This window comes from Neopelma chrysocephalum, unplaced genomic scaffold, assembly GCF_003984885.1.
Source record: "Neopelma chrysocephalum unplaced genomic scaffold, ASM398488v2 Primary Assembly neopelma1_42b, whole genome shotgun sequence".
Classification (NCBI taxonomy): domain Eukaryota; kingdom Metazoa; phylum Chordata; class Aves; order Passeriformes; family Pipridae; genus Neopelma; species Neopelma chrysocephalum.
Window position 1 is genome coordinate 6,431,885 of NW_020897701.1, and position 24,765 is coordinate 6,456,649.

Consider the following 24,765-nt stretch of genomic DNA (forward strand, 5'->3'; position numbering starts at 1 on the left):
CTCTCTCTCTCTCTCTCTCTCTCTCTCTCTCTCTCTCTCTCTCCATTTTAGTCATTTGCACTAGCCATCATTTTGGGATTCTTCCATCTCACATTCACTGGTCAGTTTTACTAATCCAACACTTCTCATTTTCATGTCGGTGCCACTTAACTGCTCTCAGAACTTCTCTTCAGTCACCATGAATGGGATTTCTAAATTACTAACTTTATGAAGAATAAGTAAAGTTAGTTAAATATACACACAAAAAAACCCAAAACAGACAGTAACAGACCAGGCTGATAAGTACGGATCAGCTCAGCAATTACCCAGCTGCACTGCATATTGCCCCCCCCATATTTGGTCTTGCTGCCTCAGTTTTTTCACTGCCTTACTAGATGTGCCTACTAGATGCCTATACCAGCTAAGTATGTATTTGCATGCACACAAAAAGGATCTTATTTTCTCAGTCCTAAGTTCTCTCTCACTGGTCTGAAGAAAACGGGGAAGCAATGCTGAATAGTCCTACTAAGTCATTACCTGTGCTAATGTGAAGGTCTTCGAATTCTCTATTTTACAGGCAGTGGATAACTTTGATTAAGTCTTATACTGATTTTTAAAAGGCAAATAAGTATGTTGATTATATACTTATTTGAAGCTATGGCATTTCACTTGAGTTTTGACCTGATGTTGGAGAAAACTTAACTGTCAACACAAAACTCAACAATCCCTTACAGAAATCACATTCAAAGCACTGCAGAGTATAAAATCAGCTAACCAGTCAGTACACTAAACACCGAAACATGGAAAGCCACACCAAAATTCAGGGTATTTAGGTGTCTTTCCTGGTGTTTATGTCTTCTTTTCATACACTTACCCCAGGAAAAGCCCTGAATTCACACTATGTCTAAGAAAAGAGAGTGGAAAAAGTTAAAGGGAGGGTTGTTTCAAAATAAAAATAGAGTTTACTAAGTGTGGTGATTTGTGTAACATGCTTTCTGTTGCACTGACATGCAAGCGAGGCACATCTGATATTCAGCTGGCCTTCTTTTCACACAAGATAGTGGGATTATATCAAACACTGTGTGGCTCACCACAGCAGAAAGGGAGGTGTGCCACATGACTTTCATTTGACCAACATGAATAAACATGTCACTAAAAGCTTTCTTAGGAAACATTGTCTTCTTGAAATAAAAAACATATTTTGAAAGAGAGCCCACAACAGAAGTCATGGAATCTTTGGTCTTTGCGTAACATGGAACATTTTCTGGGATAACCATCATGGTGCAACCCAGGACTGCCCGGGTGTTGGCCTTCAAGTAACAATGCACAAGGGTTTCAGATACTCCATATTTGGCAACTGAAATAAGGTACCTTGAAATATCAAGGAAACTAAAGTCTAAATACAGTGACTGGCTATTAGGTTTTGTGCTGGCAGTGGCCCAAATTGTGTTCATTTTACTCACAGGAGCCATCCAGCTGAGATCAATGTGGTGACTCACATGACCGGAGTGCACAGGACTTGGCACAATGTGTCGCACAAGTGCAGATGTGGAAACTGCTCAACAGCCAGAGACAAATGAGATTTGCAAGGCAAGAAAGGATTTGAAGTTGTTTCTGCTGACCTGTTCATGCACTGAGACCCAACAAGACAACCACAACTCCCTGGCGGTAGAGTTTATTGCTAGTGTCTTATTTATGGTTTCAATAACCTCTATCTCAAGAACTCACCAGTTCAACAGGACTCACTGACATTTTTCTGAGCACCTACTGCAAGCTAGATCCAACTATTGGGCTTTGAATAGAGATGAAATTAAAGATTCACAGTTCCCAAGAGCACCTTAACATATTAGCATTTCCCTACACCCACAGTACAGGAAAAGTATTTTTCCCAAGACATAATAGGGAATCTCAGACGGTTTTGTTACTCAACACTAACCTTCCAATGCTATTCCAGATATATTACCCCCATACTAGAACATAGATCTTAGAGAGTTTTTTATATTTTACTTATTTATTTTAACAAGCCAAATTGTGGAAATATTGAGCAGCTGTACTAGTTTCCAGTACATTTTTTTTTTCAAATTCATGAATCTATTCACTTTGAGTAGATACTCTCAGATGGCTCGGCTTCATCTGTAGTATGAAGGACTTGGATAACTGTGTGAAAAATATCTGAACAATTGCAATCTTATGAATTTTCATTCCATTTTGAATACCTCACAGTCAACAAGTTGGAAACTCCACCAGTTTTGACTTGTGGAGTGTTTCTGTGATTTTTCTCTCTCCAAGGGCATATTTGACTCTCCCCAAAGAGACCAGGAGTTTCAACCTACAACTTCAAATGGATCACTAGATGCAAAGATCACCTGCACTGTAGCTTACTACATCTGCTACTCCCACGAGCATACACTCTGCTTAATACTCTTTCCAGGTTCTTCCTTGACTGTGTTTTTTTTTTCAGAACATCCCTTCAACGGAAACTTCCAAACCACAGAAAGGGAAAACATTACAATCTGCTGCTGACTCTGAATTGCACTATCAGCCTGGAAGAGAGAAGGAAAAAAGAGACAAAGAGGAGAAAAAGAGAATGGGAGGAAAAGAATTTGGCAGAGGCCTGTTACCAGTTTCTACACCATCCAAACTCTGGATATAAAATATAGAAGAACAGCCTGGGAGTAGACATGGGGAGATTGAATAGGGCATTTTTGGTATGAGGGGAAAGACTATTAACTGAAGAAGACCGGATTGTAAATTAGATCAACCACATCTCATTAACATATTCTGACTTAGCACAGAAGTGCTAAGTCCATTTGGATTGCCATTAAACTTTATCCATATAGACATAATAGTGTCCTTGCTTTAGCAAAGGTGTGATTGTCAGCATCAAGATAAACAAAAGAAAATATTTTGGTACATGTTTTAGAATTTCCTTACAACTAAATCAAGTCAGTGAAAGTTACAGGCTTTTCCACAGTATTTGAGTTCTAGACCATTTTGGGAAAGAGATTGGTTGCATTGCTGACTTTGCACATACATCCTTGAGTTTATTAGTTTGGCCATTAGTTCTTTGCAGCCATAGTGGCAGTATCAGCTGGCTTATACCATTGTCACTGATACTTGAATGTTTCCCTGTAAACCAGCAAACACTGGTTCATCTAAGTGGAAACATATTTTTTTCAGCAATCCAAGATATATCCAAAAGCATGTATTCACACCGTATGTATATCTCCATTCTCATTTCCTCTTGCTCCCTGATTCCCCTTTCAACTCTCTCTCAATGGCTGCTTTCTCCCAGCTTCAGCAGGAGCAAAACTAGATTCCCAGCATTCCTGCCTGGCTCTTCAAACAAGCCAGTTCTTAGTATGTTCCTATACATGGAGCAGCCACAATCGCCTTATACACAACTCTCTCATACATACACACACACACACACATTCATCTCACTGTCTTGTTCTTTTGCCTTGGAATTTAGAGGTGATACAGGAGGAGACAGTCCTCTTTGGAGACTGCTACTGGTATGCCAAATCCACCTCATCCTGCCCATGTTCTCAGTGGACTGCCTTTATACAGAAAAAAGCTGTTTGTCAGCTCAAGTGAAATGCCCCAGAGTTTCCCAGAACCAGTAATTCTTTTACATCCCATCCCATGATGGCGCTGCCTTGCTGTCTCTTGCCAACAGGGACTGCATTTGTAGATGGCATAGGCCACTTGATTGATTCAACATGAAGGGGCTACTTTGTATGTTAAACGAAGCTAAAAAGAGTCATTAAACATGACTGGAAGAATTTCTAATTCACCAGTTTAAATGTGGATCACAGGTTTCCCACCTTATCTTAGTTTGACAACAGGTTCAGGAACACAAAATCAGAGGTGGAAGATGCTTGCAGCATGTTCCTGAGAAGAGGACAATGAATAAAATATTCCCTGTCCACTGAAGTAGTATCTATACATGTACTCATATTTGAAATAGATATTAACCTAAATTAATTTTAAATTCCAGAGTACAGACTACGCCTGCCCTCTCACAGAGAAATTAGGCAACTCAACCAAGACATATCAGAAATAGCAGGAATTGCTGGAATTTGGCCACATTAGAAGTATCTGAGAAAATGCTTTGTGACTGTGCAGCGTTACCAAGACTGAGCTATCAATATTGTCCCATTAATTTACATTACTTGCTATGGAAGTTGACTACTGCAAGCTATTTGCAGAGTGCATTTGCACTACCTGGGTAACTCTGGGCAAACCTAATAAACCCACTTGCTCTTGAATTTAAGAGGACTTCTTAGATGCATGTTGAATGAGTTCTGTACATGCAGAGTTATTTAGAGCTTTACATCAGTGGGTGTAGCCTGATTACAGGGTAATAGACAATAACAATAACACTAGCATCAGGCATCTTGCTTGTTTGATGGTTCAGCTCTTTTTCTGCAGCTGTTAAACAACTAAAGCGCAACTCACTAGATTTGTTACAGGCCTCCCGCTTGCCATGTGAAGTCTGAGGAAGAGCCTTGAGCTAATCCCAAAGAACACTCTCATAACCTAGCCCTAAGCAAAATTTACACTGATCCTTCACACTGCAATCAATCCTTGTTTAGTTTTGTAGTCTAACAGCATCTGCCTTCTGTCAGCTACAGAAAGCCACATGTGACATTGGGCACTGCACTGGAAAGCAGACAAGTTTTCATAAGAAGTTACACCATGTACTTCAGGACATCACAACTAAAAAGACAGGTTTGCTTAATGTTAATCAGGGGCAGGATTGCATTCAGTTACATTAGAAGTTTAAATACTTGATTTAAGCCAGTCACTACAAGACCGTCTCCTGACAACTGACTCAACTGCTACAGGAACAGGACTTCTATTCAAGTGCTAATGACAAGAAAGCAATTTTGAAGTATACAAGAATCCACCAAGAGTGACTCATGCTTTTACTATTCCGTTTCAGGCTTTTCTGTCAACCTGAGCTTTCCTAAATCTTTGCCTCTGTGCAACTATGAAAGAAGGAGACAGCAAACACTTCTGTTACAATGGCAAAATTATCAGCCATTCAATCATATCTAAAGAGCTGGGAAATAGCTCACAAAGAAATAAAGAATTTTGGAAGGTCTGCAGGACCACAGTGCTACCAGTGACCATTTAACATTTAACAGCATGAGTGCTCTTGTGTTAGCACTTGAGTCATCCTGCTTGGCACTGTTGTTGCCTCCATTTCTTCAGGGAAGTGTGGTTGTGCTAAGACACCTGTCAGCTTTTGCAAGTTAGTTCAAAAGAAGTTTAGGGAGAGCATTTCCAGCCAAGTTGAGAAGTATGATCAGATCAACTCTGTTCCTTGACATCACCTCAGATAATTCACCTCACACAGGCAATTCTCCCACTACCATACAGCTTTAGCTCCAACATCTGGGCAACAATATATGGGCACAATACCTCTTTCATGACGCAGTCCTTCCTAGTGCAGCCATAGTTTTAATACTTTTTTTTTCTGATCCAAAATGTTACTAGGCTTGCTATTTTTTATTTGTATGTAAAAAGACATCATCATTTCTTCCAATAACTGCTCTAGCAGCTTGGGAAGGGTGGGTTTTTTTGTTTGTTTGATTGGTTTTTGTTGTTTTGGTTTCTTTTTTTTCCAAAGCATCTCCATTCTCTAGGACAATTTACAAGAATGAACCCTTCTAAATGTTACCTTTCATATTTATTGTGCTGTCCTAATTATCGCGTTCTTTGCAGTATTTCAGACACCCTGTATACCTTGCCTAGCAGCTACGTGCTGTTGCTGACATCAGCATAACTATCTTGGTGGGAAACGATGCTATTTAGAAATATAAAGCAACAATAATAAATTAAAGAAAAAAATGCAAAAATTCTCCATGACCTCCCTGACAAACTGCTGTAATGGTCTGAAAACTGCAGATGTTTTTCCACTAAGTTTTTACAATGTTTGTTTTGAAATGATTCTCTTTTAAATCATGTTGTTTTCCTGTTGTAATTTCTGCAAAGCAGATGTGACATCTTGGGCTTAAGGGCTTTAAGCTGATTTTGATGGCTCAGTCTTGCTGCTATTCATGCAGCACAGAAAGTTCTCTTGCAGTGGAACGGGATCTGCTGTGTAAAGAACAAAGAATCACCTGGGAGGAAAGGGGTTGTCCTCACTGTCAGTGATGGGACTTGGCTGTTGGATTTAGGAAACGGGTCCATCTACTGCCTAGTCCCATATGGCTAATTCTCAGAAACTGGAAGAACGCAATGGGCTGTATCAACTGGCCTCACAAATATCTATTTCGAGCAGCCTAAGATCACTAGCACGCACACACACACACATACACACAAACACACACACTAGTGTTACAGCAAAATTGGATCTGAGATTGGCAGGAACGAGGATTCCGTCCTTGAAAGCATTTACCAGATAATTCTTTCTTTTAAAAATAAAAAAATCTGCAGAACAGTTATGAACTGGACCAAAGAGATTAGCCTCTTATATAACCAAATTACAGTCAAAGCAGAGCTAAAGCTTTTCCCCATGATATGTCCTCAGAACAACAGTACAAGAAAAGCTATTTTCTGCATGTCCAGCTGGTGAGAGTGATCAACAACCATAAATGCCTTGTCTGCCTGCCAGTTAAGCTGCAAATGGTTTCAGTGAGGTGCAGAACAAACTTGTGTTGTTTTTTCCAGTCTGCAGACTCAGGTTTTACCAATGACTACAAAACAGGCAGGATTATCTCCACAAAACCAGGTGGATCTTACAAAGTACTAAAGGAATAATAAAGTAGATGATTTTTCTCCCTTCCTCATGATCTTGATACACTCTTGTTCCTCAAGGCCCTCCTACAGACTACTACCTTTCAGAATAGTTCTCCCTGGCCAGAGAATTCTACTTGTGGCTGCCATTCAAAGACTTTTGTGATGATGTGTGTCATTCCAGAGTTAGCCAGAGAGGTTGTGGCTGGTATATAAAAAGAAAATTAACAACATTTACCCACATCTTCCTGCCATCTCACTCTACTCATCCACGGCCTTTCAGATTGCACAACAGCACCATGCACACCCAACCACAATGTAACCCTTACACACATGCACAGCACTCAATAGCTTGGGTGCTGGGAAATTCCTCATTTACCTGCAATCAAGTGAAGATATCTCTGTTTTCTCAGGAACTTGGATCCCTAGACAAATTACGATCAAATATTTTTCTCCTGATTCTCAATCATGTCAGATCTTTTTGGAAAGTCACCTTCCATACTTAATGATTCCCTGCGCTCCTACACATCCACAGAAAGTTTATGTATTCAAATTACTGTGCTAGAAGATGGACAGAAAGAACAAGGTAAATACTTCACTGCTCAGGAATATGCTGTAAGATCTTTTAAGTGAAAGGCAACAGCCATTAAGTGCCAGTTAGATACTCATAAAGTGAAATACACATAAAACCACTCATTAATCATTCCCAGCATGCTGTGAATCTTGAAACAGATGTTCATTGCAGGACAGATCATGTGGTTTAGATGTCCCTCAAACAGTCAACTGCCTTGGCCTCTTAAGGGGCAACGTGTTGTTTTATAGCATTACCTCAGAGAACTTGGGAAATTGGAGTGAACATTAACACATATTAAACACAGTTCCAAAGACAGAGCAATATACCTTATATAGGCAAAACAAAAGACAAATAATGATGGATATCTTGGGCCCTCAAGCACTCATCACTATAGCATCTCATCACAACTAAGGTAACGAATAGTGCAGAAACATTAAAAATGGGGATTTCAGAGCTGCCTGGATGATTTAGATATCTATTGATTTTCAAGTACGTTTGACAGGTCAAACGCTGGCCATAAATTTCCAGTGATGGATCAAGCTGTATATAGCTAAGACTGACAACAAACTATTGTCATAAGCAGACAACAGGAACTGAAATAGTAAGTAAACTTAAGGTGGCAGGCAATAAACCCAGAATGAAAGCTTATTTGAATTTTTAGTATAAAACTAGCACAATCTTGCACTCCTTTTACACATGCTTGAAAGGAAGCTGTACAATCTGGAACAGTGAGACCATGCCTTCATCAAATCCACATTCAACAAAATACTCTCACTAGTGTTACTCTAACTCAAATCTTTGTGTCAGTATTTTATTTCTTTTGCACCTTGAATCAGAGACAAGACAGCAAGCAATGTAGTCCCATAAGGAATAAATAAGGCAGCTCTATAATCAAACTGAGTCCTTCACCTCCCCAAAGATTGTTCTTTCCAAGCTGTTCAAATATTGAATAACTCCAGAATATAATTACCCCTTGTATTCGATCATGTGCCAAAGTTAAACTAACCAAGCATTGTAACATAATACAGTTCCGTGAACCAGCTAAACTTTCACATTGTTTATCTCTCTGCCATATGTAAGAGGACCACCCAAACAGAATATCAGGTAAAGCCTGAGGTCCATGCTCGATGAAAAGGATGGTGCTAGAGAAGAGGCCATAGATGACACAGTAAGAAGGTGGTTTAGTGACACACAAAAGAGTTGGGAGATTTGTGCTTTCTTCCTGATTTTAGCCACTGACAGCTGTAGGAAAAGCAGTCACATAACTAGTTTGGCCATGACTCAGTACTTTCTTTCTAAATTGGAGGCAACCCCATTGAAATGTATCTGTAGCCTAAAGATTTTGAGCCAGAAAAGAAATGTAACACTTTATTAAAATAAAACCAGATTTTACTTTTAGAAAATGGTGAGGGGTTTTTCCTTAGTGTTGCAGATGACAAAAGTAGAACACAGTACTTTCAAACAATCACAGAAACTTAATTTGTCCACAACATAGTATCATAGTTTGGTTTAAGGTCAAAAAAGGAAAACATTCCATCCACCAAATCTGATGCTAGTAAACACCCTTCTGTTTTACATGATAAAGTTTCAAATGAAAAGATGTTATCTGAACCTGGGAATATCACCAGCTACTAAAGATTTTTTCCTTTCCAGATAACATCCAACTTTGAGACATGTAAAAGTAAGAAAACACTAAATAATCTGTTGAGACAAAAAAAAGTTACATTCATAGATACCTTTTTGGAAAGTGTTTTAAAGACCATGTGGGGAACAGCTGATGAATTTAACAGGATATTTTTTTAATGTGGGTCATATTAAGGACTAAGGATCTTAAAAAAAAATAAAATTGTCAGCGCCCACTAAGCTTAGAATATGGTATTTCCTGACTGTTTCAGTTCAGATCAGTATCAGAGCCCAATTTTCCTTCATTTTCTGCTCTGAAGTCCTTCCCCAGCCATTGTCTGGAATACAAGGTAAGACAAAGCGTGAAAAGGGGTTTCCATATGGAGTGAAAAATTCACCACCACCATTCAGCTTAAGCAAGGAGAGAGACATTATCATTTATTTTATTGTCGATAGACAAGGGTGAATCAGAATGTCCCAACTTTTGATCCTGGTGCTATATAGCAACATCTTCACAAAGTCACTCACATCGTGATGCTCAAAAGATGGCTAAGTACCAAACTTATAGTGGAGTTAAGAGTTCACATCCCAATCCAGAGAAGCACTGTATAAGTATCATGTGGTTTTCTGGACCAAGATTTTAACTTAGTGCTTTTCCTTTCTGTAAAACTTGGACAGAAAGCTGTAAGAAAAGGGCAAAAGAAATTCCTACAAGATTAGGAATAGGATTTCCTAAAATTTTCTTTAGGTGTCTAAAGTGAGGTGCCCAAATACTTTCTGTGCAACTCTAGCCTTCATTTCTTTTTAAATTCATGGAGATAGGACTTCAAATGTGGCTCTGAGGCACCATTGTCTTCTTTCCTGGCCATTTACACTATGGCACTGAAAAATACAATTATGAGGCTTTCTAGAGATACTTGAACTACTAAGAGAACAGAGAAACAAATGGTAAAACAAAATGATATGCAAACCAGCATCAAAAATCACCTCTAGAAGGGTGTGATGGAGTCTCAATTCTTGGTTCAAGAACCATAGTATACTTGGTACTTCTATGCTGTACATGTCAGCTGATCATGCATTTGGAAAGCCTGTAAACTGGTATGACAAAACTGAGGGAGAACTGAAGAGAATTCATGTAGAAGTGTGTACACTCAAATGGTTTTAACACATTGGTGCTACCAGGTAAGCCTCAGAAAGATCCTACAAATTCTTATGATTTCACCTTTCTAGAGACAAGAGTAACATGAAAAATAAGATAGGTTGGTCAGAACAAGCCTCAACCTATCTACAAGCCTGAACACATCCACAGTGGAGAAGACATATTACCACAATAAAGAGCCATACACTAGGACAGCTGATGAAGGGATATTGGACTGTGTTAAAGATGAGGAGGAATTATCCTACACTTTGCAGGCTTTTAAGTTGCTAAAAGCACTTTATAAATTCCTCTGGCACCAGGAGCTACATAAGGAAAACATAAGTTGCTCTATAGGAACATAAGGGTTTTTAAAGCTTTCACAGAAAGCTCAAACTCAGTGCTTACAATAAGCTTTCAATAAAAGGAGAGACAAAAAGAGGAAGGGAGATTTTTGTATGCAACAACCCATACAACAATCCTCGTTTCAAGCCAGCTGTGCCCTCTGAAAGGATTTGCTATACTTACACACACTGTTTTTTACATGCCATGTAACCAAGTTTCAGCTGACTGGATTGTCACTACAATTTTTTATCAATGTACTAAAGAAAATGCCCACAAACAAAAAAACTATCAGCTAAAAAAGAAAAAGGCTCACACTTATCTTTGCCCACTTAGATTGTGGTCGTCAGCTCAAGCACATGTAACAAAGAACCTCAATTTTTGAATCTACTTTCTATACAGCCCCCCCTCAGTTAACTGCACAACCTTGGATATGCCATCTGAGCTGGCATACACATTTCTGAAGAGAATGAGTTTGTCAAAAAAATATCAACTAAAAATGAACTAGGTTCATTTTTCTGCAAAACAATTCTAATCTGACATTTAGTTTGCCTGCATTTTGTCATACAAAAAGGCCTCAGCTGCTGCCACTGGCTGCACGTAACAAAGAGAGGCTGCATTTTGCTCTGTATTAAACACAGTTACACCAAACTGCTTTAAGCCACTGTAGAATGTAATGTCAATGTGCCTCTTGGAAACACATTAACACCATAATTAGGGCTGGCAAATCACTTGATACTCATTAACTAAGAGAAACAGAAGCATATTTGAATTGTATTTAAATTGACTGCTTGTTGTGTATTGAAGGTAAGCCAGCTATTCTCACCAGTGGGAGACAATCAAAGTCTACAGACATAAATAAATATGCAAAAATATGTTTATTTATGAACAATGCATGGACTTAGAAATAAACATACCTCAGACAACATTGCTGACAGGCACTACATGTCCTTCCAAGCCTGAAAGAACCAAATGCAAAATGCTGTGGCCACATGTTATTTTTAATTCTTAAAATATAACATTGGCCACAATTAATATGTGTATGTATACAAGTGATTAAGTTTAAAATTTAAGAAGAAAAGCAGAAAAAAAAATTATGAAGATAGAAGATGGGTATCCACCAGAGCAAGATCTCAAAATATTCTTAAGCAAGAACTGAAGGTGACCTGAGACAATATGGCACTTCAAAACAATGGAAAGTGTGTATAAACAGCAGTAACTAAGTAGCAGTGTTACTAACTAGCACATCAGTCACAATTGTTTTAATATAAACATATTCTTCTTGAATAGTTTTTTGATTTCTACTTGGAAAAGAGCTATTTGTGGTACACAAAGAGCTTTTAGACAATGTGTGATTAAATTAAAATCAACTTTTAAACTGGAAAATCTTCATTAAACTGGAAAAAAATTAAGATGCAAGTAGGTCACCCTTCACTCTCACAAATTTCTCAAGCTGTCATCCAAACAGCACAAAATCAGGAGTACTGCGTTTCAGAAAACTAGACTCCAAGAGGGAGGACATTCACGCATTCAGGAAACTGGCCAACACTTGCAAATATGGGATTGATTTCTTGCTCTCACAAGGATTTCCAGTGTATCTTGGCTTACACTACCAAAGGGATTCCAAAAATCTAAAGATCAAACTTGGTAACAAATTTAGCATCAAATATCCATCAAAGCGTAGTTGCTTCACTTGGAAGCATCCAAGACCATCAGCTTGCATTCTTTCTTCCCTCCAGCTAATAAAATAAGAAACTTTCTGTTTTGGAGTACAATAATAGCATCTTAGCCTTACCATAGATGAACAACTATCTTCTAGTGGCATCCGTAGGGGACACCCTCAGGGAACCTGGGCAGATTTCCATTAGCCACTCTAAATGGTGCTCTAGTTCCTGCTCTGCTTCTATACATTGGTGTTGAGACGCACACAGAAGGCACTTCCTGTAGACATCCAGTAAAAGTAAACTGATGTTTAAATCACAGTTTTCATAACAGCTTTACTGTGTCTGTCTCGAACTTTCACACTATTGTCTTTGAGGAAGCGAAGGCCCAGGTGAGATGCTTAGGCACTGCAGTAATAGGGCCTCACTAAGCAGATGGAAAATATCCCCATTTTGGACTGTATATAGTCATGAAAAGGAAAGGAGTGGTGAGTTTTGTGCAGCAAATGTTCAAAAACGTTTCTAGGTCATGGTCCAAGGGGAGAACAAGCCCTAGGGAGTGCAGCAGTTTCTAGCAGAGGAAAAATCGATCAGTTGTATAAAAATGTCCTCACAATTTGGCACACCTGTATTTAAAGACTTTAGTGAATACCACCACCACACAGTAAAATGTGTTTTCTATTGTGTTACATGAAGCCAATATTTGGATTAATTTTACTTGACATTTTCCACTTCATATCATTACTTTTTTCATCAAAATGGAAAAAAAGTAATAAGAAGGATTCCCCTGAGTAACATTTTTCCAGTGTGAAGAATTTGTATAGGGGATTCTGGCCAACATACAAATTCAATATAAAACAATCAAATAGAATTTTACCTGTAGCTTTGTATCCTCTCCACCCTCATCCTTGTGAAGGTAGTCCTGGTTTTCCATTTCCGCCTCCCCTGTCCTATTTGGGGTACTACTCTGACGCACCTCTGTGTCATGAAAACAAATGAGCTCCTTGTTTCTTGATTTTCCTTTATCTGTCCTTCAGCTCTTGTGAGGTTTTAACTGCAGCTCACATTAACAGAGAACATAAATCCCTATCGCTACCATATTCCAATTTTACAATTGAAGCACAAAATTAATAAACAAGAAAATAAAATACTGTAATAGAAAAAGATTCTTATCTTCTACTTTCATCTCTTAATTTAGGACTCCCTAATTTCATTGTAGTCTCTCCCTGCTTTATTGCCAGATGGACTGTTGGAGCCTCTGTAGGACAATCAGTAGTCAAAAGATTTTTCCTTTAATAAAATGGTCCTTTCTAATCTTCCTTTGCCTTCTGATAACCATGAAAGGAAGAATCAATTTTGCTAGGCTATTTTGAAGGTCCTAAGATACGTGTGCAATAGCAGTCAGGGACTCTAGCAGCACTTCAGTTGAAAAGTCAAAGAACTGAGCTGATACTTTTATCAGCTTTTACCTATGTTTTTTCAACTCTCTGGATGAAGAGCTGAGAAGGAACTGTAGCATCCATAGCCACTCCCAAATGTCTGGCTATGACTGCACAGTTTCTTCCTTGGTGAAATTATACTTTATAGTGCTAAAGGTACATCTAAGCTGCATGTCTTTGGAATGCCTTGAAATGCATCAGAAGGGAACAACAGAAATGCTTATTAGAAACTCATATTTATTTTCAGAATCACTAAAAGTTCAAAACAATTGGCTTTTTAGAAAATTATTATTTAGTTATTGATTACACAAATATCACGTGATGAAAAAGATACTGATTTTTTTTTCTTTTTTTCTGACTTAGGCAAAATCTTGACATACTTTGTATGTCTAGCCCACATACCTGGACTCCTTTTAATGCAAAGGAGGAAGGAAGAATGCTACCATGACCCATTTTACCCCAAATGGACTTGAAATCAGCCAACTACATACTGTGGCATGGTAGTTTGAAGGCATTCCAAAGACATGCAGCTTAGACGTACCTTTAACACTATGATTTCACCAAGGAAGAAACTGTGCAGCCATAGCCAGACATTTGGGAGTAGCTATCGATGCTACAGGTACAGGTACAGCTACAGCTACAGCTCTTCATCCAGAGTTGGAAAAACATAGGTAAAAGCTAATAAAAGTATCAGCTCAGTTCTTTGACATTTCAACTGAAGTGCTGCTAAAAATTCCACACTTACACAATCAATTCCCACTGTTTTTAACCAATGATGTTCTGTTCTTTAAGACAAGTTGGTTTAATTTTTCCTTATAAAATGGTGACACAACCTTGTGCATAATACCAGTATTACATCTTGAAATAATATGTTATATTTAGAACAGTTTTTATAAAAGGACTTACAGTTATTACAGGAAATTTAAACTATCCTACTTTAACATACACTAAAATTTCATGCATCTCCCTCTCAGTCCAGTAATAGCCACAAATGAAGACAGAATATCAGAGTAAAGAGATCAAAGGTCAATTTCTAACTCAGGTGGCCATTTCTAAGTGCTTCTGTGTGACAACTTTCAACAGTAGAAAAACACATTTGGTCATAGTTTTGTACATACACAAATCATTAAGATTTTTACTTGCACTTTATACATACTAATCAGTTACAAACGGTCCCAACAAAACCCATGATCAGGACCAGAATTCTCACACTTAAAAAAGAAGCTTCTCCTTTGAGCTATCAGCAACTCAAGGACATACCAGGAAGTGGTTATTTAAAGGGTTTTCTGATCTTCACCAAGAACTTTGCTGCTAAATGAAAAAGAATGTACAAGCACAAAAGCAGCAGTGCTTTGTGTTACTTTTACTGAGGAAGAACAGACCTTCCTATTCCTTTCTCTTCAGCGAAGCATCGTGTAGTCCAGGAACATCTCTGGCATTGACATTCTAATGGTCCTATCCCATAAATTATTCCCTTAACCAATTAACCTTATTATTGTAACAGTATTTAGGCTAGTCTAATTTCACTTCTAATTTGGGGGAAATTATCTGCCTGCCAAGACCACTCCTTACTTTGAAACACTATTTGAAACTCAGCCCCAACAATACAAAGAGAGTTCTTGAAAAAGCCCATGAGCTGTGTGAGTTAATGCCAGAATGAAATCAGATATTTGCCTGTGCTCTTCCAGCTACTCTATTTGATCTCTCCTGAGAAGAACACAAAATCTGTATTTTTGTTTACTATACTTCATATAGAGACATGGGCTTGATGTATGTACCTGTACTAATCTTGTCTCTCAGTTCATAGAGGACAAGGTTATGAGCATTCAATCATTTGAATGCTACTTTTATGAATTTCTAACCAATAAGTCAGTTCTCAGGACAGAATGCTACATAACAGGAGAAAGCAAATACACATAGCAAAAAATATGAATGAAATAAAATCCAGTGATTCAAAGCACAGTATCCACAGTTGCACAGAGAACATCTAGATAGACCAGCTCTTTTTGGCAAAGAGAAGCTGGATCAGTCTATTGTTATGGCTGTAGGTGTGTCAGCTGTTATGCCAGCAGGTAGCTAGCACAAGAGAATCCTTACAGCTGTGTGCTCCCATAGGGAACAAAACCAGGTTATTCCCTTTCAGCTGAATGATATCAGAAGGGTTTTTCTGTTTGGCTGGGTTTTTAACTATGAAGATGTTTTGAAGCAAAGGATTTGGTAAGCAATCAGAATTTATTATATATTAATTCATATTTTACTCAAGTAATCTAAAGTCTATGTTTCAAAGAAGTTTTCATGAACAAAGCTTTCGTAGGGTACATTTTCAAAGTGTTACGAGAACTTGGCAATACAGAATTATGAATAAATAAAATGTAAGCAGAGATGAAGAAAGTGTGATGTATGATCAGTAAGTATGACACTAATCACGATGTTTTAAAGAACTCATGCAACCACAAAAGCGATGCAGAAAATGTGAAATTTTTGAAAGATGCAACATCTGGTATAATTTTTTGAAGAATTTGTCAAGGCCCTCCAAACTCTAGAATAATCTGCAGAACAAATAAAGCCAAAAATATAAGAGCTGGGGCAAAGATTTGTTTAAAAGAAAAAAGTAATGCTATATGAAGACATGAGTTCGGTTATCCAAAATCTTTATTATTAGATGTTAAATTGGAACAACCTTTATTTCTTGAAGTCAAAACTTCTGGAATTCTTGCTAAATATACATTTTTTGTAGATGGCAATACTCTATCACCACATCATTACATTGCTAAATTAAAATAAGCTGTATAATGTCAAGTTTCAGTTAACTGCTTTACAAAAAGTTTACAAAGCTACATTTTTATAGTAATGAAGAATTATTTTTAGGGTTCTTCACTTGAACCCTTGCTGTCTTTTTGATTCTCTAAAAGGTTTAAGAAAGGGGGACTGGGGGTGGAAGTTGGAGGTAAAACTAATAGTGATGCAGTATTACATTTTGTCCCAGCTAGGAATGCTGCCCAGTGAATTTTTCAGCAATATAGGAATATTGGCAAAAGTCTTTACTATCCCCTGAGACAGTCATTTGGATTACATCTTCTCTTGCAGTGGGATTAAACCACTTGTAAAGAAATATATCACTTTGCATTAGTTTTTATTTATTTATTTAAAGAAAACAACTATGAAACTAACCCCATAAAAAAAAAAGAGGAATATTTGTGTGGATTTCTCAAGACCCAGTCTGAACTTTACAAGCTCTTCAGAAAGAGCTTGTTTGGTTTATATTTTCAATGTGTTGCAAGTCTCACTTATCCATGGGTCTGCTCTTGACATTCCTGTGGGTCAAAACTACTATATGGTGACAACTCTGATAATTTTGCAAGTATGGGGCTGGGAATAGGGGGTTCAACACCAACAGACAGAGATCTATAGTCTCCCCAAAAGTTCTTCAGTTGAACATGCTGAAAAAGGGTCTTAGCTGTAATCAATATTTGCCCAGTACAAGAATTTTGAAGACAGATGCTAAACAAAGTAAGTCAATCACTGCACTCCAGATTTCTTCAACACTGACCCTTTAACAGTATCAGGGGAAAGCTTTTTTCCACCTCTGCAACTCCAACTGAAAAGCAGTGACTTTGGCTACAGTTTAAGCACACCTTTGAGGAGGATTTGGGATGTCTATAACCATGGAAGACAGAAGTTTATTGCTCCTGCTCTGATCTTAATGTTGGCTTTCACAAGGGCCTGTGGGAGATCCCTGACAGTGAGCAGGTTTGAAAGCAGCTGTGATTACAGTCACTCTGAGGCTGCCAAATACTGCATGTGGGGTGAGACAATGCACCATTCAAATTTTCAGCATGTTTTCTGCCAGCAGAGATCTTACGTTTTGATAAAGAGCGAGCACAGGATTAAGACATCACACAGAAGGAGCATGGGGGGAGGGGAGAAGTCAAGAAAAAAAACAACCCAAGGTTGTTTCAGCAGCTGCAGGGTATGAACCAAACACATATATACTAAACAGCCATATGAAATGATACAAGACATTTCAAGTACACAAAATGGACCAGTTATGGTGATGGCTGGGAAGATAATAGTAATATGAGTATCCAAATTTGCAGAGTATTTTAATTCTGAGTTTTACAGCAAACTTTTCAGAGAGGTTCAAATGCCCACTCTTTCTAAACTGACTTTTCACATCACTGCTTTCTTTTGTGGATAGGTCACAACACACCCTCTCTACCAGCATGCCCTTCCCACCTACTAGCGCTTTGAAAGAAATATACATCTCACAGTAAGGTCATCTGCTCAACAATCTCTCCAGATCTCATGCACATCACTTAAAATGGAGCCCTTGGGCCACTCGGAAAGGCTGAGCCCTTTGCTCTACACAGAGACATTTGTAAACTGTATTTGGCACAGTTCTCTGAATACATAAAAGCCATCTTCCCCACTGCTCTAGACTGTATCCTGACATTTGATTAATTGATAACACAAATGCCTGTTCATTAATCTCTTCTGTTATTATTTTACAGTCATCACATATCTGCGTGTCAGATAATGCAACACTTTCCTAAGAGTTTCTCATGAACTTAATCCAAAACAATAATAATCATAAAATATTTGAAAATTATTTCCTCTCATTTGAGCACATTCTGTTTACTCATACTGAGTGGGTCAGTGAAACATTTTACATCAGTGTCAATGAGTTAACAACGGAAGGGTAGTTCAAACAGAAGGGTAGTCAGGTTTTGATTTGCTGCTCATTTATCAAGATTGCATTTTGTTTGTTAAAGGATGTTGATTTAGTTTGGAAATCCTAAAGTAGTATTGCATATGCAAAACGTTATGAGAACTACAAATTGGCCCCTATTGTTTAGTATTTTTTTAATTTACCTTAAAGTTTTAGGAAGGAATTTATGGCAATTCATGACAAAATAGTTGCAAGGATGAATACTATCAAGACAAGGAATGAATCCAGAGATTTTGTACTGAAAATTAGGTTGCTGTACCCTAAGTCCACGTCAGAGCCCTTAAATCCATTACTTTGTTCTCAGATGTTAGCTAATCATCAGTTTCTATTATCAAAGCAATTGTATTTAAGTCCTATACAGGTATGGTAAAAGCAGAAAGGAGGAAGACATGCTTCACTCAGTTCCAGCAAAGGCTGATTTGGATGACAAGCCCTCATTACATGTAACCACAAACTTTTATCATTGTAATTTTTTCATTGAACTTTTGAAATGCACAGGAAACAAATTCTGTATTCCCCATAGATGTCAAACTTTCCTGCTTGACAAAGGGAAAAGAGGAGTAGCAGCTTATAATGCCACAGAATTGCCTCATCTCATTCCTGAAAAAAATCCTCAGCACAGTTTCCTGATCATACACAACTCAACCTAATAGAGCTTGAGGACATTGTGCAGGTGAAGAATTAGCCATCTATTATGTGGTTTGAGAGCAAGTAAAATGGACCTGTGTTCTGATTTTTTGTTGGAATAGTACAGCTACTATTCACCACCAAAACAGATCTCACTTCTTGTATTTGCCACAGGGCCCAAAGCTGCATTTTCAACTGGCAAGTCAGTACTCTTAAAGTAGGGAGTTAATGCATTCATAGTGATTTTTAAATAATTAGAACACGTATGTTTCAGGGAACAAGTTGAAATTCCTCTTTGGCCAACACCTGGCCTCTACTCTGTCTGCTCATGCTCACACATATTAGGCTTCAGCCTTTGTGCAGCTGACTACGTTTTTACCTTAACACTATTTACCCTACCTTTGCCATAAATTTAGAATTACACATAAAATAGAGAAGACCATTTAACTCAGAGAGAAAGCTCTTTGCTCATTATTACATCTCTCAGTATCTCCCCCACTGTCAGTATAATACTCCAATTCATTATGATCCCATAGGGGAACTGAAGGCTAATAATATATCAAAATGTGATATATTGCCAGATGCTGTTTCTCAAACAGTGACTATAGTGTGTGACCAGCAAATTAAAAAAGCTGTATTATACATGCAAACTACTCTAAATAAAAATAAAATACCAAAGCTAAGTTTAACCATGCTAACTATGCATGTCTTTAATACAATATTCATCTGGAACAACAATGAACATGGATAGTCTTTCATTTTCTACTATTTGTTTGGCAAAATCCTTCATTCTCTTATCTTAGTCATGAATGCTTTTGACAACAGATACTTGGATGAGAAGCTGGAAATCAAACTGTAAGTACTGCTGTAAGAGGTAACAGACAGCATCTTAATCTTTTAAGAAAAGAAGATTCCAGCTTTACAGTGCAATAGCAGACCTGCCTATCAGATCTCATCTCATCCTTTGTGCTGGTCACTGTATCGTACTGTTTCAGGACCACTCATTCCTTCCTGAAGCAAAATTAGAATCTTGGAATTATTTAGATTGAAAAAAACCTCCAAGATCATCAAGTCCAACTATTAACTTAGCACTGCCAAGTCCACCAAACCATGTGCCCAAGTGCGAGATCTACACAACTTTTAAATACCTCCAGGGTTGGTGACTCCACCACTTCCCTGAGCAGTCTGTTCCACTGTCTGACCATCCTTTCAGGAAAGACATTTTTCCTAATATCCAGTCTAAACCTTCCCTGGTGCAACCTGAGGACATTTCCTCTCATTCTGTCACTTTTTACTTCCAAAAAGAGACCGATCTTCACCTGGCTACAACCTCCTTTCACATAGTTGTAGGGAGCGATAAGGTCACCCCTGAGTCTCCTTTTTCTCTGGGCCAAATAGCCCTGGCTCCCTCAGGTGCTTCTTATATGACTTACTCTCCAGACCCTTCACCAGCTCCATTGCTGCCTTCTGGACAAAGTCCAGCACCTCAATGCCTTTCTTATAGTGAGGGGCCCAAAACTGGACACAGGGTTCGAGGTGCAGAGTCAGCAGTGCCAAGCACAGGAGGATAATCACTGCCCTGGTCCTGCTGGCTACACTATTTCTGATACAGGCCAGGATGCCATTGGCCTTCTTGGCCACCTCGGCACACTGCTACAATTCTCTACAAATGAAACAGAACTATTGTCTGTGAAGTAAAATCAGCAGAGATATTGGTCCTTTGTCTTTCAGTATACTAGAAGCATCCATTTAAGTCACTGGGACACACCTTATTTTTCCTCTACCACTAAAAGGTAGCACTCTACTTGGTGGTTAGATTGCAAACACCCATTTTAGCACACACACATAAGAAGCTAGAGGAATTGCAGATCAGATTTCTGATGTTGCCAAATAAAGTTGTGTTTTCTACTTGATGTGAAAGCAAAAAGAACAAAACAGTCATCCATCTGGTATGCCAAATAATAATTCTGCTAGTCAAATTACTGTCTTTCTTCTCATTCCACTTCCAAAGTTGTTCTGTGAATGCATCTTGTTGCAGAAAAAGCAAGCGAGTAGATTTTGTAACAATTGCCACTGATAGTGAAGAAGCTGCTTCTTGCCATTTTAAGAATGTCAGTTCTCTAGTGTTTGCAAGCATTTTTTAAAATGTGGTTAAAACACCAACATTTTTGTCACTGAATCAATCAGATCTAAGTGAACACGAAAAACAAAACCTCCATGATGTGCCAGAAGAGAATTTCAGAAGCCCTAAACACTTGAAAGGTCTGTTGAATTCTGGGACAAAGTAACGCCTTTGTCTGTGCTTCCCCCTTCAGGAAAGTTGTGAATAAATCTTTCTAAGCATCTTTCGTGACTACCCCAGGTTTACCAGTGACAGAAAACAGTCTCCAATGCACAAGTGTCATCCCAAGACTAGGTGGCAATGTAATAAATTCGAAGTTCATTACTATTGCCCACTGATGGATAACTTCATTAGCAAAACACCTGTTAAGGCACCCATCACAGCAACAAGTACCTGAAAGAAGCTCTTGAAGTGGTAGTAAAGCACTTAACATTCACTTCATGTCAATCTTCACTTTGCAAGATGCATTAAAGCTGACTGCTCTTCCTCCTGTAATATCTAAGGTGCTTAACAACCTCAGCAAGTTTAACAATGCACAGCAAGTTTGTCTAGTGAGGTATCCACTTACTCTTAGATGTAATTAGAAGTTGTATATAGAGGTTCTTAAATGAAAGTAATAAATATCCAGAGTCTGACAAGAAGGTAAAATATGTTATTTCCGGATGTGCAAGAACCCCCAGGCCAGTATGCACACTATACAAAAAGCAACATAACTTTTATTTATTCTTTGCTATAATCTGAGAGTGAAAGTGCTCTAATTCTTTCTAGATCACAGGGACTTAATACCTTCTTCAGAAATTAAAAAAAAACAGGTCAATTCAAAACTATAGAGCTACAATGCCCACTTTCATAACAACTCTGCTTGAACTTTGCAGTTATACCTGACATATTTAGTTCACTTTTCACTTGATATATAATACACATTTCTGTTTCAGGCTGTCATGCTGTGTTGGCTCTCTGAGTCTCGTATATACTGTATACTACCAGCTAAGAAGTCATGCTAAGATTGCGAAATACATCAAAACAAGGACATCCAAATTTTCTTCAGGCATTCTCATCTCATTTCCTCCTTCTCTGCTTTAGCTGCAGTTTATGTTGCACTATATTTAGGCGTGAGCCTGAGATTCTGGTAATCCATCAAAAGAATAAGATGCAGACTTTAAAGACATTTTTCAGAAATACTGTTAGTGGGTGAACCTCAAAGGCATTGCTGGAAACATCCAGTATATTCACTAAACCTCAAGTCTTTGTGACAGTCTTTTTGGAATCAGCTGGCATCTCACTTTTTCTTCTCCCAAGTAATATGAAATATTTCATGCTTTTGGAAATTAAAACGCAGCTTTAGTGGTCATTTTGTGTGTTTAGTTTGGTTTTTTTAAAACTCTGATGAAACTCCAAGTGGCTGCATCTGCCTTGATGAACATTATTTGTGACATATGTTTCTTGGGAAAGTTGGATATGAGTAGATATGCCAATATAGTTTAGAGTAATTTTCAGAATTGGCAATATCTCAGCATTTAGTTTTACTACTTCAACTTTTTTCACTTATAGTTAATATGCTGCTAAAGCAGATCATTTGGTCATACCACTGAAAAGCCCAAGCAAGAGCTGTGGTTGATGCTGTCTACCCACCACGGTTAAGTTCTGTATTAATTTTAAACCTGTCTCATTATCAACATAAAGAAAAAATATTATTCCCAACAATTATGTACATTTTTTATAGTAAACATTTTACTGACGCCAAGTTACTTCAATTGTATTATAAGTCACATTGATTTTCCTTGTCTTAGTATCAAAAGAAGGTGAGAGGTCACAGACCTGATTTTTAGGATGGAATTCATCTATGTGTTCCCACTTGAGCAGTTTGCTGAAACAACACTGATCAATGTCTCTATTTTTACAGTAACTCCGACTATCTCCTTCACAGGCTATCATCCTTTTTTTCTAGAAGCTACTCAGTAGCAGCCTGGATACCTCAAAATCTGTTGCATTTTTCTTCCTGATAATGGAGTGGATCCATTCATAAACAGAAATCTGCCAAGAAAGCTCACCTGTGGCTAGGACACAGCCTATGCAAATGAACAGGGTTGATCAGCACTGAAGCTTTGACTATTCAGATTTTGATCTCACTATTGTCACAATCAAGGCTTTGTCCAACACACATGCATTAACATGAAGAGTTTGCTAGTGGCAATGACCAAGAATTTGGTGGAAGTTCAGGAATTACTCCGGTCATATAGTAACACAACTCTCTTCTGGTTTTTAGACAGATCAAGCCGTAACTCACTATTCCACTCCAGCTCATAACACTGCCATAAAAGGCAATGGAGCTGGGAGACCTCATCCATTTGTTCTTTTGAGGTTTTCAGATGAAAGAGACAATAAAATACTAAGCCATATCTGTACTTATGCTGTGTGCCGGCAAATTGATTCCTATTTCAACCTAGCTAAATGACCACAAGCTATATGGGATGCTGCTTTCTACTGCCTGTAGATTTCCTGTTCCGTTTTCTTCCCTAAATGCTGGCTCATTAGCTGATAGTGTTTTGCCAAGTCAACAAACATGAGTTAAAGCCATCTCGCTTACTTAATAGAACAAATAAAATTAAACTGAAGAGCGCTTTTGATTCTGGTAAAAATCCAATTAATCTACTCATTTTGAAGCCATCATTGTACACCAGTTACCAGAAAAAGTTTTCAGGTAAGACACTGGCAGACAGCCCATCATATCCATGCTAAGAACACACTCTTACAACACTCTTCCATCACTTAAAAATATATGTAAACTTCCTTAAGACATTTCAGGTTATCAGCTGTACTGGTAAGACAACTTTATACTGTAGCTAGCATAGTTGAGAGACTATTTTTTATTTACTGACTTAAAAGAAAGAGCACAACAATGGACAGACTTTAATTGACCAGTTGGTCCTCAAATGTAAGAATGACCAACCTTTTTTCTTGCAATTACATTAAATTTCTCAGAAACTCAGCTTTCAGGAACTGGATGCAGGTAAGTTATGGGGGTAAGATTTGGCTACTTCAATAATTCCACAAATAAAATACAAAAGGAAGAACACTGTACAGGCTTGGAGATGTTTTCTCCCTTTTAAATTATTATTAAACAAATGTAATTTGCAGTCTTTATAAAGAGATGGAGTGGATGGAACCATTACCCACACTCCCATTTGGACAGGCTAACACTTCTGCTGATGCATTTTTGTCTGCCAGGACTTTCAGTCTACCACATATTAAAAACCAAAGCGCTCTGGAGCTAGTCTAATAATAACAATGGCCCATCTTCGCGAACGAAGATTTGGGGAAAGGTCTTTTTACCTTTCCAGCCTGCGCAATGGATTTTTTAGGTGAGACACAGCCTGCGCTGAACTGAGCCCACCCTTTAATCCTAAGGTTCATCTGCCGGGGCCAAGCAAGCTTGGACAATGGCAGTGAGGTCCTCAGGACGTAGGTTTGTTTAGAGTGTCCTTCTCATAGATGGATGGCCACACAGGGCTAACGACCTCCATCAGGCCAGGAGACCGGGGAATCGAACCCGTGGTCGCAGCAGTGAAAGTCCTGCACGCTAACCACTAGGCCACCAGGGGTCTTGGAGCTAGTCTAGTCAGCAGGCAAATCACAGTCCCCTTTCTACGCCTCTTGTTCATGGCAGCATCAGCTCTATAACTCTCAGTCTGACATTGGATTCAGGAGGCCGTCACAGTCCTATTCTACTTCCCAGCTATACAGACCCCTGCTCTTCAGTGAATCCAGAATTTACAAAATTCCTCAC